The 16385-nt window shown below is 38.9% G+C and overlaps 1 long non-coding RNA gene across 1 annotated transcript; it reads left to right on the forward strand.

The window, feature by feature from the left end:
• Positions 1–8360: 8360 nt before the first annotated feature.
• On the forward strand, positions 8361–16075 carry LOC140139429 (uncharacterized). The gene is made up of 3 exons (XR_011857118.1): positions 8361–8492; positions 12646–12751; positions 15962–16075. It is a non-coding gene; the product is annotated as an uncharacterized lncRNA (long non-coding RNA).
• Positions 16076–16385: the final 310 nt, after the last annotated feature.

The following is a 16385-nucleotide window of genomic DNA, read 5'->3' on the forward strand; positions in this document are numbered from 1 at the left end:
CAAATAAAGTGACTGCTACAAACTATTATTCTTCTCTTTTATTGTTTTCGTGTCCAAAATTAGCAAAAAAAATTTGAAACTTATGATCAGATTCAAATTTGAATTTTGGGTTTTATTTTTGCCTTTTTAAGTTTTTGTTTAAAGACACACCAAAAAAAAATGAATTTCTTGATTTTCAATGTATGTGCACAATTAAACTAACGCGCACGGCAGCTTTAAGACACAGGATTTAATTAAGATGGCCTTACGCATGCCAGATTTGGGGCACCTAAATAAAACCTGATATTGTTCATCAGTAGGCCTATCATAAATGCAAACTTGTGCAATGATCAAGAAATCTTGCATAGGCAGCATAGCCTAACCCTAACGCCCCAGGGGCCTTTTGGTAAAGGGGAGGAAAAGCAGGAAAGAATATAGAGAAAAGAATGAAAGAAGTTGTTTGCTCTGGTGGGATTTGAACCTGAGGCCCCTCGCATGCCAAGCACTAAGTCGGTGAAAATACAATGTAGTCTTTCCCATCTGCCATAATTTAATTTCGCGTAACTGGATGATCGTGATTGAGCCACATGCACAGGGCTGAAAAAAGTGCACAATTTCCCAGGAACATAGTTGAGATTTCCCACTATTTTTTATGTCTTTATTTAGAACTTGGACAATTTCCCTCCAAATCACAAAATTTCCTGGGAACCAAGATCCTGAGTTCCCTATTTTTTCCAGGCCTGCACATGTATGACATGCAGTCTAGGTATGCCTGGTCAAGCACCCTCACAGACCCAAATATAGTGAGGGTGCTTGGTATATTATTATCCGCCATCTTTCAATTACATGGATGGCCAGCATCCTGGCCAGCAAATTTAAGCTTTATGAGAAGCCTATTTTAGTTGCAAAATGAGATTGAGAACACAGAGTGGCTTATGTTTAACCCACATTCTCAATGCCAGAGGTTAAAATAAAATGATGCCTAACTAATTTATCAAAAGATTGTAAATTTAATTTCTTGAAACTATCCTTGTTCCGACAACTATTCCATTCATTCGGCAAACCATGTGATCACTCAGGTGAACTAGGATGGACGATCGATTGAGTTAAATTTTATCCAGGTTACCGGGCCATGTCTAATGGCGATACACGGGTCTTGGAAATATTTTTCAGTCAAGTTGCAAAATGATCGGAAATACACCATCAAGGCGACTTGATCGGTAAGCACCATTGAAACTAAGCAATATTTAGTACGGTATTTCTTCTTTTAATTTCTTGGATAAAATTGTAGTTTACAGTTTTGATTAGTTTGATGAGAGTGGATTTAAAGACCAGTCCACTAGTAGATGTTGTAATCACAGTTTGACATTTCCGCAGGAGGATGTGAATCATAAAGATGTGGCGATCAATTTCACAATTGAAATTTTTCCTTTGGGGCGATTTCCATTTTATTGCTATCATTTAAAGCCTGAAAGCAACAATACTAAAGATATGCTATCAGTCGCTTGTGCAGACAACGTTAACATTGGATTTCATTTCTTGTTTATTGTTCACTGTATGGAAAAGCCTCCTCTGTTGTATCTTGTATTGGTTGTATTTCCCACGCATATAGTCTGGGCACGACAACTGTCCGATACTGTAAAAGTGGTTATTTTCGCGAGGGTTTTATTTTCGCGTTTTTCATGAATCTGCATCTTCATTGTAATATTTAACAACATGCGAATAGATTTTAGTGTGTAGGCCTATGATAGAAAGACCATAAGCACAATTTAATATAAACACACGCATTTTAAAATTTACTAAATTACTAATACTAGCAAAACACAAATTTAATTCCACACAAAAATAACCACGTCTACTATCAAAATTAACTGCGACCATTTCGGTTATAATTCCAATCACTTAACACCTTCAAATATGCTCAAAATTTGAAGTGATGGACCAAATATGATTTCATAAGACTTTATCATTGATCATCATATACAATGAGAATTATTTACTACGTATAAAGCTCTTGCCTAAATTTATTATTTTATGGTTTTTCTGTATGCCCGGCTGTCCGCTTTGTGTGTTCAACTGTTTACAGCTGGTTCAGCTCTACCTCTAGCTTATGATGAGATTTATATTAGGGCCTATAATTCTATTGCCACAGCCACACATACATAGCTAAATAGCTTCTCGATCATGAGAGCTCAATAGGCACACAATGACAAATGCGTCGGCATACAATGCCTACCACACACGCTTTGGGTAGCGCTGCATTTCCTGTGCATGCACAATCGATCGCGCGTTCGATATTGTGTCATCTATACTATTAAAGAGGAACTTGCCGATAATCGATACTTTGAAGAGGAACTGATCGATACTTTGAAGAGGAACTTGCCGATAATCGATACTTCTTGGGATCGATTCATCGGTATCATCTCAGAGATTATCGATGAAAAATAAATTAATAAATAGATAAATAAATAAGTTCTAGCATTTCCAGATGAATGGTAAATGCATAGATAGATAGATAAATTAATAAATACAAAGATTTATTTGGATTTGTTTGGTGCATTCACCAATGGTGGACCCGCTAACGCGTTGTTGATCGTTGCTACGGATGTAGGGGTAGGTTAAACAGCCTTCTAAAAAGGGTGATGTTTCAAATTTCTGAGGGAACCAGCTTATTTGATGCGGTTTGATCTCCTGAGCAATTTGACACCTTTTTCATCCAAATCGGCCAAAAAATGAGAAGGTGCGGCCAAAACAAGTATTCGGACAGGGGGGGTCTGTTGGGGGGTCTGAAAATCAATATTTTCATCAATAATCATTATTTTATGCCTAATTCTGTTAAAGTTGGTGTTGGTTTGCAGGTAATTGATGTCTAGAATTCCATTTTTGAAAGTTGCATAAAAATTGGGTTATCGTTTTTCTTAAAATGGCCGTTTTATGTCCAAATAAGGATGTGAGGGCGCTTTGCATAAAACATGCACACGTTCTTTTCACATGAAATTTTAATGATATCAGTATGAAGATAATCACATGTGGCACATCCTCAAGAAATTTGGGCATTATATTTCTTTCATTTGACCGTGGCATCATTTTTGTATTCTCAGGAAGCCTTCCATTGAAACATACATTTTAAAGTGCATTGACCCTGTACAGTTGAATGGCAGCGTTCTATGAAATATTCAAATAGCTGCCAAAATCAAACCGTACAATGTAAATCGCTCAAATTTCTTGAGCAGGTACTACCTATGATTATCTTCATACATACACCGTTGAAATTTCCGTTTTAAAGATTGTTTACAAGTTAAATGCGAAGCGCTCTCATATCCTTATTTGGACGTAAAATGGCTATTTCAAGAAAATGACAACTCCAATTTTTATGCAACTTTCAAAAATGGAATTCTAAACATCAATTACATACAAATCAATACCAACTTTAACAGAATCAGGCATATAATAATGATTGTTGATGAAAATATTGATTTTCAGACCCCCCCCCCCCGTCCAAATACTTGTTTTGGCCGGCACCTTCTCACTTTTTGGCCGATTTGGATGAAAAAGGTGTCAAAATGCTCAGGAGATCATACTGCATCAAATCAGCTGGTTCCCTAAGAAATTTGAAGCATCATCATTCTTTAACCCACCACTAGCCAATAAGCTTTAATACGCGTATACTATACGCGCATGTTGCGACCGTTCGTGGTGACTTTCGATGGAGAGTGGGCATTAGTAGCACGGTACTAAACCGCAACCGTATAATAAACCAACTGCATTCGGTTATGATGATTTTCGGCAACTTCTTTTGTGATGACTTTCTGAAGATTTTAAGGTAGGCCTAGCCTGATTAGCATATCCAACAATGGCGCCGTAGATTTCTTTTTGACATGCGGGGGGAGGGGGGGGGGATAAGGATGAAAAACACTTGGAAGTAGGCATATTAATAGTGAATCCGGCACCTTTTGGCAACATTAATGATGGCGTAGGTTTCTTTTGACATGGGGTATGGGGTCCGTTTAAATCAATTTCTTGAAACAGGCCTACAGTGAATCCAGCACCTTTTGGCGCCAGATTAATTTATGGCCATTAATGAAGCTAAAATGGTGAATTATATGGTGCAAAAGTGGAACAAATTCGCACGACGAAGATCGCAACAATTGACATTACTGTGACTTTTTTAGTTTGGCCAAATATCCAGCATTTTTTGGCGTCAGATTAATTTTATGGCCATATGAAGCTAAAATGGTGAATTATAATATGGTGCAAAAGTGGAACAAATTCGCACGACGAAAACCGCAACAATTGGCACTGTGATATTGTTTATGCTAACCGCTCCCGTTTACTAACCGCTCCCGTTTACTCATCGCGCGGGCCCCCGCTAGTTCTGGATAAACTTGCAACATTATCACGCAGTGCACGCAGCCAGTACATTCATACTCTCATGATCGAGAAATTATTATTTTAGCTGTAGTAAATGGCAGTTTTTATGTCAACCTGCCTCACATTTCAGATAAAGCACACTACGTCATTGTCCAGAAAACAACAAAATTTAATAGGGTGCAAAATTCTGCAGACTTGGCTACTTTACAACTTTTACTTTTAACACCATTTTCTGCATATATTCTACTATTCATATACACACTTGATGCATTTATATGTATAACTAAGTACATGATAAGTACCATGAATAACATAGTGTGTTAAAATAACCTAAAAGTGCTTGGGAAATCTGGTCTTTTTCATTCAACTTACGAGCTACAAATCCACAATCCCTTCCCACGAAGTCCTTGATCTGCAATGACGACTGACGAGAGTGACATCGCGCAGCGTATCCAGGGGGCGCCGGCTTCGAAATTCCCCGTTGCCAGATTATATAAAAATGTTGCTTCTGTTTTTTAGTTCCTTCCTATCGTAATTTCATTAATTTGCCCTATGTAATCTTCAGAAGATTTAATACTAAATGCAAAATATTTGAGCCCGTATTTGAGCCCTTCTTCCAAGCTTTATATTTTCTTCAAAACAAAAAAAATATTGATGGAAGATAGGTAGAGTCTTTCTTAATTTTTGATCACACTTTGAGCTACTTTGCACCATGAATCGCAAATGATAAAAGATCAAATATTTTGTGAAAGAAATATGCTTTTTTGGAAAGATTGTATTTTCAAATCATATTAACAGAAACCCACTTGGAAGATTCTTTGATCTTATTTATTAATTTATAAAGTGTGAATGGAAACTTTTGAATGTTTCTTTCAAATTGTTTCAACATTAATTTTGCCACTTAGCAAACCAGAAATGGAAGTGTCAGTACTTTAGGCCTACATCTACATGTACTCCACTTTTGCAAGAGAAGACTGAGCTGGTTCTGACCACATATGATTAACATAATCACTTTTATTTTGAAGTAAAAATAGGAAGAACTATAACTTGGAATGGAAACATTAACTACAGGCTACAAGCCGCAGTGTAAGAAACAGAGCAAGTTTAAAATAAAGTATGACTTTCAACCCCCCCCCATATAGAACACCACAGTTAAGCGGCTAAGACCGGTGGCTAAGATAGTAAGATTATTTTTTTCATTTTAACTCATTAGGAGCTATTAGGGACGCACCATTAGACTTCAAGGAGGGGTTTGGGTCGAGGCCAACGTCGAAGTTTTCTTTTCGGCGCCGAAGGCGGCAAGTTTTGGGTTTTTTTAAAGGAGGATTTCGTGATCCTAGCATCCTCTTTTTATGACATTTTTTCACTTCCCCCTCCTCCACCTCATCCTCCTCTGATGCCGCTTTCTTAGCCCTCTGTTGGAGTACGGTCTCCTTGCATTTTTGGATTGGTTTCCCCACATGGCTAGTTCTTCTTCGGTCATGATCTTCTTGAAAGGCATCAGTACCAGTGGGTAGATGTGTTCTATTGCTAACTGGACGTTTTCTACTGATGGAGCTGTTAACGTAAAAAGAATAGAGATCAAATGTTCAGTATTTGCTCAGAGATGTCCTTAAAGTTGGTCTTAACCATGGAATTATGGAAACTTTTGGGCCTCATAACTGCTGAATTGTTGGTCTTAAAGGAGGATTTTGTGATCCTAGCATCCACTTTTTATGACATTTCTCAGTAGATATCCACGAAAAAAGCTTATTTCCAAAATTTCAGTTGATTCCGATTTTGCGTTTGCGAGTTATGCATGATTATGTGTATTACACTGCTCCATAGACAATGTGTTGTAATTTCGTTCTGGTGCACCAGAACGAAATTCAAATTTGGCGATATTTTTGCTAAACGAATTAATCTGCAAGAAATATTTGATACATAAACATTATGTAGCCAGAGGTATCCAGTGGTGTAAAAATCTCAACTTTTTTTGGGAAAAGTGGGGGATGAGGCTGTAGATCACGAAATGCCCCTTTAATTTCAGGGGCCCAAATTGCTTGCCTCCGCCCTCTCGGCCCGCCACTTTGCCCCGGCCCTCGCACATGCATGCCTTAAGCCTTTTTCGAGCATTTTATTTAACAGGCGCCCCAAGAATGTGTGCCAAAATCACTTGCCCCCCACACTTTTGGCTTGCCAAAATTTCTTGCACCTCCCCCCCTCAATTTTCCAATTTTACTCCCAGGGCTCATAATTAGTGCACAGCCCCTTAGGTGGGAAAAGGTGTTTTTTTAAGTGTTGGTGAGGAAATTGGTTTTTTTTTTGCTCATATCATGTAGTGGGGATGGTTTTTTTTCAAACCTTCCTAACCCCCTGAAGTCTAATGGTGCGTCCCTTAGTCACCATGGTCGCTGGCTTAAAATGACTATACCTTCAAACTTGCCTTACAGTTGCTGATAAATATATGGCAAAGAACATTGAAAGAATAACCAAATTGAAAGAATAACCAAATTGAAATTTGACAGAAATTGTACAAATTATTATTTTTTTAAGTGTTATGAAGGCTTTAAACTGCCACAATGTTGACCTGTACTACTCATTGATTGTTTATACATTTTAGGGGTGTTGGAATATAATTATGTGTACCCACTGGTGGTTAAGTATATAGGGGGTGGCAAACCAAGGGGGGGGGGGGGGCAAGCATTATTTGGCAGGTTCAAAGGGGGTCAAGCTATTTTGGTCAAAAGGGGGGCAGTGGCATAACTACGGGGGGTGGGGGCAGAGGGGGCAACTAAGAAATTGGAAGCCTTTTTTTAACCCCGGTGGGTTCAGTTTTTATTTAAAGGTAGGACGTATGACCGTTCCAGGATTTGAAAATGACCCCTAGGACATTTGCAGCAATTTTACCCCCTATTTTGCGCGAAATCAAGGAAAATTTGCCCCCAAATACCTCCCCTATTTTTATCATTTTGAGGACGCATTTTCATTTCACCCCCTTATCACCAGGAATCAAGGACATTTTTTCCGAAATAAATACCCCTATTTTTACCATTTCAAGGACGCTTTTGAATTTTCCCCGTATTTCACGGGGAAATGAGGACAATAACGAAAACTGTAGCAGTAAAATACACCCTTTTTTCCATTTCAAGGACAATTTTGCTCCCAAACACCCCTAATTTGGACAATCGCGAACAATTTTGTCCTCGAAAATTCCGCGGACATTTCTTGAAAAGTACCCCTAATTGGAACCATCATGCGTACACATTGTCAGTGAAGACTGAACCCATCGGGTTTTTAACTAAAAATTCGATTTTCAAGGTTTTTTGACGCTGATTTTTGTCATGTTCTCACCCAGTGACCCCATATTTTTTACATTTTGCTCTCACCGAATGCCAAAAATCATGCTCTCACCCAATGACCCCATATTTTTTACATTTTGCTCTCACCGAATGCCCCTTAGTGCGAAAGTACCAGCCCTACACCTATATCCATAGCTATCCATTTCATGGAAGTGCCCCCCCCCCCGGCGGGCCCTCACCACAGCAGTCAGTGGCTATTGATTTTCTTTCATTTATCATTAGCTTTAATGATCAGAAAACCTAAGTTGATGGTTGTTGCTATTATCATGTTATAACTTTTGGAAAAGAATAACAAATTTTGACATAAATCATTGATTTATTTACATAATTTATTATTTATATATAGGCCTATCCCGCCTATAGAGGCCGTCAGCCTTTCGCCATCTTGTGGGTACAAATGATACGCGTGTTCATGCGCCAGACACTGCGCGCTGGGCGCCGCAGCTTTCCACGCAGCTGTTTTCACGCATCGACGCAGTGATTTTGCTGTTCACGCATGGAAATCGAACGATCATCACAGCGTGTACCCACAAGATGGCGGCATATGACGTCACGCTGACGGCCTCTATTACATTTTTTAGGGAACAGATTATTTTATTTGCAAAGCCTCAGCAGGCCCTTTTAAAAGGAATTCTTTACCAATTCAAACAGGCTGGCAACTTTCGCGTTTTTAGATTGATTGGTCATTCTTCGACTTCTGACTTCGGATGTGTGTTGGGTTTCTGGTTTCGCTTCAAAGTCACTTATTTTAAGGCACTTTTCCTGCTATTTTGTGTGTTTTAAATAACATAATATTATCAGGTAATTGGTATTGGTGACAGTTTGAAGATTTGTTGTCACAAATGGTGTTTTTTATGGTTTTTAATCAATAGGCTACCGCGGGAAAATTTAAAAACATTCAGTTCACAGCTCTGCATTGAAACAATACAATCAAATCTTTGAACACATTCCACGTCCACATGATGCCCTCGCCTCGGTCGCATGGACCATGGTCGGGGTTGTTCCATCTATCCATGCATCAGTCACATTAGTCCGATTAAGCAGTCCCAGAAACAAAATATTAATTTCTGACATGATCGTGTTCTGGGTCTGAACTGTTTCCATATCATGAATATGATTATGAAACTGGAAATCATGATGGCAAATTGGAAAAGCACATTTCATTTCATTTCCATGTTTCATTTCATTGTATTGAGTCGGCAGCTTCAACTGTCCACCAGTCGTACTCTTGCCAACTTGCCCTGAAACCTAGGATTGAGTGTAGATATCAGAACTGGGGATGGTTCCCCTTCTCTTTTCGAATAGCCTCTGTCCCATGTCTGACACTCATGCACTTGTCTTTAACAAATAACGTGCAAAGGGATGAATCCTCCTGAACACTGGACCAACAGCTTTTATACGTGACTTCCGAAACACGGACGAAGCACATACACTACCTATATCTGCACGTGCTATGGGGGCGAGAGAAAATTCTGAAATTAAATTACTGAACGGAACTTAATTGAAGGATTCCCGACCATATAGGAACTTTTTGGGAGGGAAGAGAATTTTTCACCTAAGCTAGGCAAGCCCAAGCCAAGGCTCGAACCCTCAACCGTATCTCCCGGCCGGCAGCGCAACGGCACGCGCACGCCTCGGCCATCTCTACTTACTTGACAGCTTTTTAAAATCTATTCATGTTACGTGAATCAAGCTATTGTGGACCGTCCTTCTGATACTTGAGTGTTTGGACAAGCGGAATGGTCTTTGTCTACCTCTCTGTTTGTAACCAGACGAGGAGGTCAAAATTGTCATCCTCCCCGAATAGGAAAGACAGCGTAATAGTCTAAATAGTACGGCACTACAGTCATATGGTCATGATGCATGATGGTCACATCTATTGCACTTGCCCACCTTCTGAACCTTCCGATTGTTTAGTCAGCAGAGCGGTACACCACATATGAATAGTGGTGGGTTATAGAATGATGATGCTTCAGATTTCTTAGGGAACCAGCTTATTTGAAGCAGTATTATCTCCTGAACATTTTGACACCTTTTTCATCCAAATCGCCAAAAAATGAGAAGGTGCCGCCAAAACAAGTATTTGGACAGGGGGTCTGAAAATCAATATTTTCATCAACAATCATTATTATATGCCTGATTCTGTTAAAGTTGGTATTGATTTGTATGTAATTGATGTTTAGAATTCCATTTTGAAAGTTGCATAAAATTGGGTTGTCGTTTTTCTTAAAATGGCCGTTTAGATACATCCAAATAAGGATGTGAGGGCGCTTCGCATTTAACTTGCAAACGATCTTTAAAACGGAAGTTTCAATGACGTATGTATGAAGATAATCATAGGTAGTACCTGCTCAAGAAATTTGAGCGATTTACGTTGTACGTTGATTTTGGCAGCCATTTGAATATTTCATAGAACGCTGCCATTCAACTGCACAGGGGTCAATGCACTTTAAAATGTGTACGTTTCAATGGAAGGCTTCCTGAGAATACGAAACATGGTGCCACGGTCAAACGAAAAGAAATATAATGCCCAAATTTCTTGAGGATGTGCCACATGTGATTATCTTCATACTGACATCATTAAATTTTCATGTGAAAAGAACGTGTGCATGTTATATGCAAAGCGCCCTCACATCCTTATTTGGACGTAAAACGGCCATTTTAAGAAAACGACAACTCCAATTTTCATGCAACTTACAAAAATGGAATTCTAAACATCAATTACCCGCAAACCAACACCAACTTTAACAGAATTAGGCATATAATAATGATTGTTGATGAAAATGTTGATTTTCAGACCCCCCAACAGGTCCAAATACTTGTTTTGGCCGGCACCTTCTCATTTTTTTTGGCCAATTTGGATCAAAAAGGTGTCAAATTGCTCAGGAGATCATGCCGCATCAAATAAGCTGGTTCCCTAAGAAATTTGAAACATCACCCTTTTTAAAAGGCTGTTTAACCTACCCCTAAGGCCCTTTACAATTAATTCTTAGTTTCCTGTTTCCAGCCCGCGTCCAAAGTAGAGAATTACAAAATATTTAATTATTTTATTTCTATTTTGGATTTTCTCTTTTAAATAACTTTAAATTACTTCCATTTGCTACTTTCTGACTTTGATCATATCAACTATAATGATGAATATACAAAGAACAACACTGTACCATTACTTATGTATAAAATCAAACATAGTTGTAAAATAATTAAATGCATGTTCCTGATCAAAACGGATTGATGTAGGTTGCGACCACTTGTTTTAAAATAAAGAAAATAAAAGATAATTAATAATTAATAATTAAAAGTCACCTCATCCCTTGTTTTCAACCATGAAACAGGAAACTAAGAATCAATTGTAATTGGCCTAATATGAATGATATGATATCGCTTACTCCAACATGTCCAATGATGTAGGTACCGGGGGGTATATGCCAGGTGAATTCAAATTTGCCATCAAACTGCATCATTTTATAAATAAAATTATTAAAAGCCCTTGAGTAAAAAAAGCCAAAACTGAAAACCTTTTTTTCATAGCACTTTCCGACTTTCCGTAGCAAATTTACATCTTGTCAACGATTGACTTTCATCAAAAAGATTCAGCTAGCAAAATTCCAAAAACAAGCAATTCGGTGGTGTTTCTAGATCTTAGTCTCATGTAGATAGCAGCTTTTTTAATGGAACTGCTATCAAAATCCCTCTAAAATTCCATACATATGCGAGTGACTTATCACCATAAAAAATCATATATTTGGGTTAAGTGAAGTACGGTATAGACAACATATTTATGTAGGTTGCCTTGACCGGCCAGTTCTATGTAACATGTATTGTGTTCTAGGCGAATTTGGCTGACTAGCAAATGTGTTAATTAAGGTTTGCCTGGCATACCTAAATGATGAATGACAGTCCCAGCAGAACAAAATATTAATTTCTGACTTTCATTCTGTGTGAGAGGCAAACATAAACAAATTTGCTAGCCTAGCTACATGTACATGTATACAGGGTTCGAATTCGTTAAAAAATTTTGTGTAGCAGTTTTTGGCTAATTCATCATAATCAGGCTACTTCCACATACTAAAGCACTATAAAAAGTGCTATACAAATGCAAAATTGGGTAGCAATTACTTCAAAATAAGGAGCAAACTGCTATGCGATACAGCCGAATTCGAACCCTGCATGTATAGTACAAAAAGTCAAACCTAGAATATTTTCTCAATTTGAATTTTATCCTTTCTATGAGTACTGACCAGTGTCCGAAATAAGGAAAATATGGAGGTTATCCCAAGGATAACTAAAGCATAAATTCTGCTTGTCCTCAATACATTTTGGTTGTCCCCAAAATGTGTCATACTTTTGACGGTAAAATAGTGGTTGTCCAGGGGATAAGTACATAGCTCAATATGGTTGTCCCCGGTGATTTTTGGACAAGAGGATAAGTGCTTATTTCGAACACTTGTACTGACTGCTTTTACCGTAAAATTTGCATCAATTCCCTATGTCATGATATGTGCACCACATTTTTTAAGCTCCGCAATTGCTGATTACATAGACGAGAGCAACTGGTAAACAGCGAACCTGGGCTGTGCAGTACCGGGCTGCTATTCAATTGCGTGGTGCATGGGTGACGTGTATTTTCAATGTAAAATGTAGATACGGTGATCCACCCAAAATAAAAAAAATCACCGTATAGATCCCTGTACTACATTTGCTATGCAAAATATCTATTTCTCGATCATGAGAGACAACTTCAACTTGGCACAGCTATTGCATTGAGGGTACTACGCAAAACCACATCCACACGCTTACTTGATATGAGACTGTCCATCCTGAAGCAGAGCCCACATTTATTTACCGTAGTTTCTAATATCTGTACAGCAGATTACAGTTACCGGTACTTGAAGTAAATATTTGATCTCTAACTTTTGTACCGTATCGTAATATTTTTTATTTCATATTACTACAGAATGGAACGTTATCTTACATCAGTGGGTGAATCTCTTACCAGCCAGACAGTAAGTCCAAGCAGACAGAAGCTCTATGCAAAAAGAATGAAGACAAAACTAGGAGAGGTAAGCATGTCATACTCCTCATTTTGGTTTGCGTGTCAAATGGTTTTTAAGGGATCAGGGTTTTGTTGCGGTGATAGACACAATCTTAACAATGTTATTCAGTTTCTCTGTGTGCAATTAAGTGATTTGAATGAACCCAGCAGAGATCCCACTTTTCAGGTTTTAGCCTGAATTCTGGTATTTTGTGTACAATTCCCACATTGTTATTTATTTTCAGCCCATTTTGGGGGCTATTTGGCCTGCATTCACATGCTTTTTTAGGTTTTTATCACCAGTTTAATGTTTTTTGAGTGAAACTGCATGAGTGGCATCTCTAATTTGGAAAAATTATAAAAACTAAGATTTATTGCATAGCAGGGTTGTAGCAAGCTCAAGTTGAGTGCTGGCTAATTCTACTATCCACTTGATTTCAAAATGGAGCGCTGGTTTTATGTACACCGCAATCTTTTTAGTGAAGTGAGGGCTCGGGGAATAGGCTACAGGGGACTCGCCCCCCTGAAAATTTTGTTTGCTCTTTTTATGATAAAAAGAATCATTTGTTTTAAAAACAAAAAGTTTTAGAAAATATTTTTGTTTGAATTGTATACAATATACATCCATGTACGTGCTTTGAATGTGTGTCTTAAACATTTTTTAAGGCTATTATGCCGTCAATATTTAAGTTTTTCATCTACCATACATTGTAATTGTATACAAATTGCATTCATGAGCATCCTACCACCATCACCCTTAATCACTATACCATACCCTGACCCCACTAGCCTCACTAAACCCACCGCCCTACCCCACTACCACACCACCCTACCCCACTACCACACCACCCTACCCTGGCTACCACCCTCATCCACCCCTAATACTATCATGCCACTGCCAGAACTCACTACCCCACACCCTACCCCAGCACTCCACCATCCTACCACACCCATCTTCCCCTACCACCCTATCCCGTACCCCACCACCCTATCCACTGCTCCACCATCACCCTATCCACTACCTCTACCACCATGATACCTTTTCTTATACCCCACCACCCTGATCCCACTACTATTAATTTACTTTGAGAACTGTTATATATCAAAAATTTGAAAAATATCACATTTTTGTCTCGCCTGATAAGGCAGGAGACTATATAATCACTTTTCCGTATGTGTGTATGTATGTGTGTGTGTGTGTGTGTGTGGATGTGACAAATTTGGTTAAAGTTTTGGTTAAAGTTTGCCTTCCGCCTATTTTCTCGGAGACTAGGGGTTGCACGCCTCAAACTTGGTGGGTGGGTGCATCTTGACCCGAGACAGAACCGGTTTGTATTGGTTAGTGGGTCAAGGTCACTGAGGTCATCTAGGGTTCATCTGAGGTCAAATTAGTAAAAACTGTCGTATGGGCATGAAACTTGGTGGGTTCAGTCAACATTTAAAGCCAAATTTGTGGAAGGTCATTTCAAGGTCACCAGGGGTCATCTGAGGTCAAATTAGTAAAAACTGTCGTATGGGCATGAAACTTGGTGGGTACAGTCAACATTTAAAGCCACATTTTGGAAGGTCATTTCGAGGTCACCAGGGTCATCTGAGGTCAAATTAGTAAAAACTGTCGGATGGGCATGAAACTTGGTGGGTACAGTCAACATTTAAAGCCAAATTTTTGGAAGGTCATTTCAGGGTCACCAGGGGTCATCTGAGGTCAAATTAGTAAAAACTCATATGGGCATGAAATTTGGTGGGTGCAGTCAACATTTAAAGCCAAATTTTTGGAAGGTCATTTTGAGGTCACCAGGGGTCATCTGAGGTCAAATTAGTAAAAACTGTTGGATGGGCATGAAACTTGGGGGTACAGTTAACATTTAAAGCCAAATTTTTGGAAGGTCATTTCGAGGTCACCAGGGGTCATCTGAGGTCAAATTAGTAAAACCTGTCATATGGGCATGAAACTCGGTGGGTACAGTCAACATTTAAAGCCAAATTTTTGGAAGGTCATTTCTGGGGCACCAGGGTCATCTGAGGTCAAATGAGTAAATACTGTCGTATGGGCATGACACTTGGTGGGTACAGTCATCATTTAAAGCCAAATTTTGGGAAGGTCATTTCGAGTCCACCAGGGGTAATCTGAAGTCAAATTAGTAAAAACTGTTGCATGGGCATACAGTCACCATCAGCCAGATAATCGTGCCCAGCCGATAACCGCCAAATTCATTTACCTCTACCAAAGTAATCGCAAAAGCAGGCGGTCACGAAAGCAGGCGAGACTCGTGGTTCGAGAACCGCCTTGTTATAATTTGTCATAAAATTTGTATTATATTATGATTTTCAAAAAATGAAATGAGGTGCTCTCATGTCCCACAAAAAATACTGTCGAAAAGCAATAAACGCTCATTTTAGATCCCTTAAAGAACTTGTTTTTCTCACCAAAGGTGACCAGTACTATGTATCAAATTTGGTCTTTAGATATTTTCCCAATATTTTATCAAATATTGTACAGCAATTAGTATTTTCACTTTAACTATGTCACATACCCTGACATGTTTCTATTGTTTTTTTTAAACTCACTTGGTGTCCCTTTTCCCTCCATGCAGGGGTAAAATGCATGTACCCTCCTTCAAAGTTGTACTTTCCTCATCAAGACCAGTGCTGCCCCTGACTTTGGGGTCAATAGGGACACCAAACTTTAAAAAAAAAATATATACCACATATATTCAATTTTTTATAATGGTGGATTAAAGACATCATGGGTGGACATAATATGCCCTCAAAAGTTTGGCTCATCGGGCTACAGGAAAAAAACTACAATCTAGAGAGTGCCAAAAATGTCCCTATTCACCCCAATCTACGGTATTGATAACTGTTGCATGCACCCACACGATGTGATGTCGTGCATCAATTATCTGTATTAACTGCCTTTCACATGTGCACATGTATCAAATTGCTTTACATTTATTCCGCTGTCGTTAGAATATGTCAGCTGCCATACAATGCCCAAAGTATGCTCATACTTTTGGGCGACGCTCAATGGACAATATTCATAACAGCTTCCCATTTCATCCTTCGGTAGAGAGAGGCAAATAAGGTAAAGTGCCTTGCTCAAGAGCACAACACCGCCGGGGTTCGAACTCGCAATGCACTGATTGCAAGGCAGAGCCTGTACCGCTGTGTGCCCTCATTACTTTTTCTTTAAGTTTATTTTCATTAAAAATTACGATTCTCATAATTTTTCCTATAGAATCGTACTTCATCCAAGAGGAAGTCTCTGCAGACTATACAGCCTTCTGCTCCTAACCAGCGTTTACTTGTAGGTGTCGATGGAATGATCCCACAGAGCAATAAACCTAAAAAGGTGAGTTTAGAAATCCCATTGTAAAAAATACTGCAGATGGTGACACAAAGTGCTAGTTAAATTATACTTAGACATTGCATGTGTGCAGGGTTGTAGCCACGGTGGTCGGCGCCGGTCGGCAGTAACCAGTACACAGCCTGACCGACCGGCACTCAAGGCAGGGTCAGAAATTTGGCGAGAATCCATTCTCGCAAAGATTCTTGTCAACAAAATTGCAAGAATGTAAAATTGTAAATGGATTCTTGTAAATATTTCAGTTTATCATACAAAGTTATATGGCGAGAATCCATGGATTCTTGCAAAATTCCAC

Source organism: Amphiura filiformis, chromosome 18 (genome assembly GCF_039555335.1).
Source record: "Amphiura filiformis chromosome 18, Afil_fr2py, whole genome shotgun sequence".
Classification (NCBI taxonomy): domain Eukaryota; kingdom Metazoa; phylum Echinodermata; class Ophiuroidea; order Amphilepidida; family Amphiuridae; genus Amphiura; species Amphiura filiformis.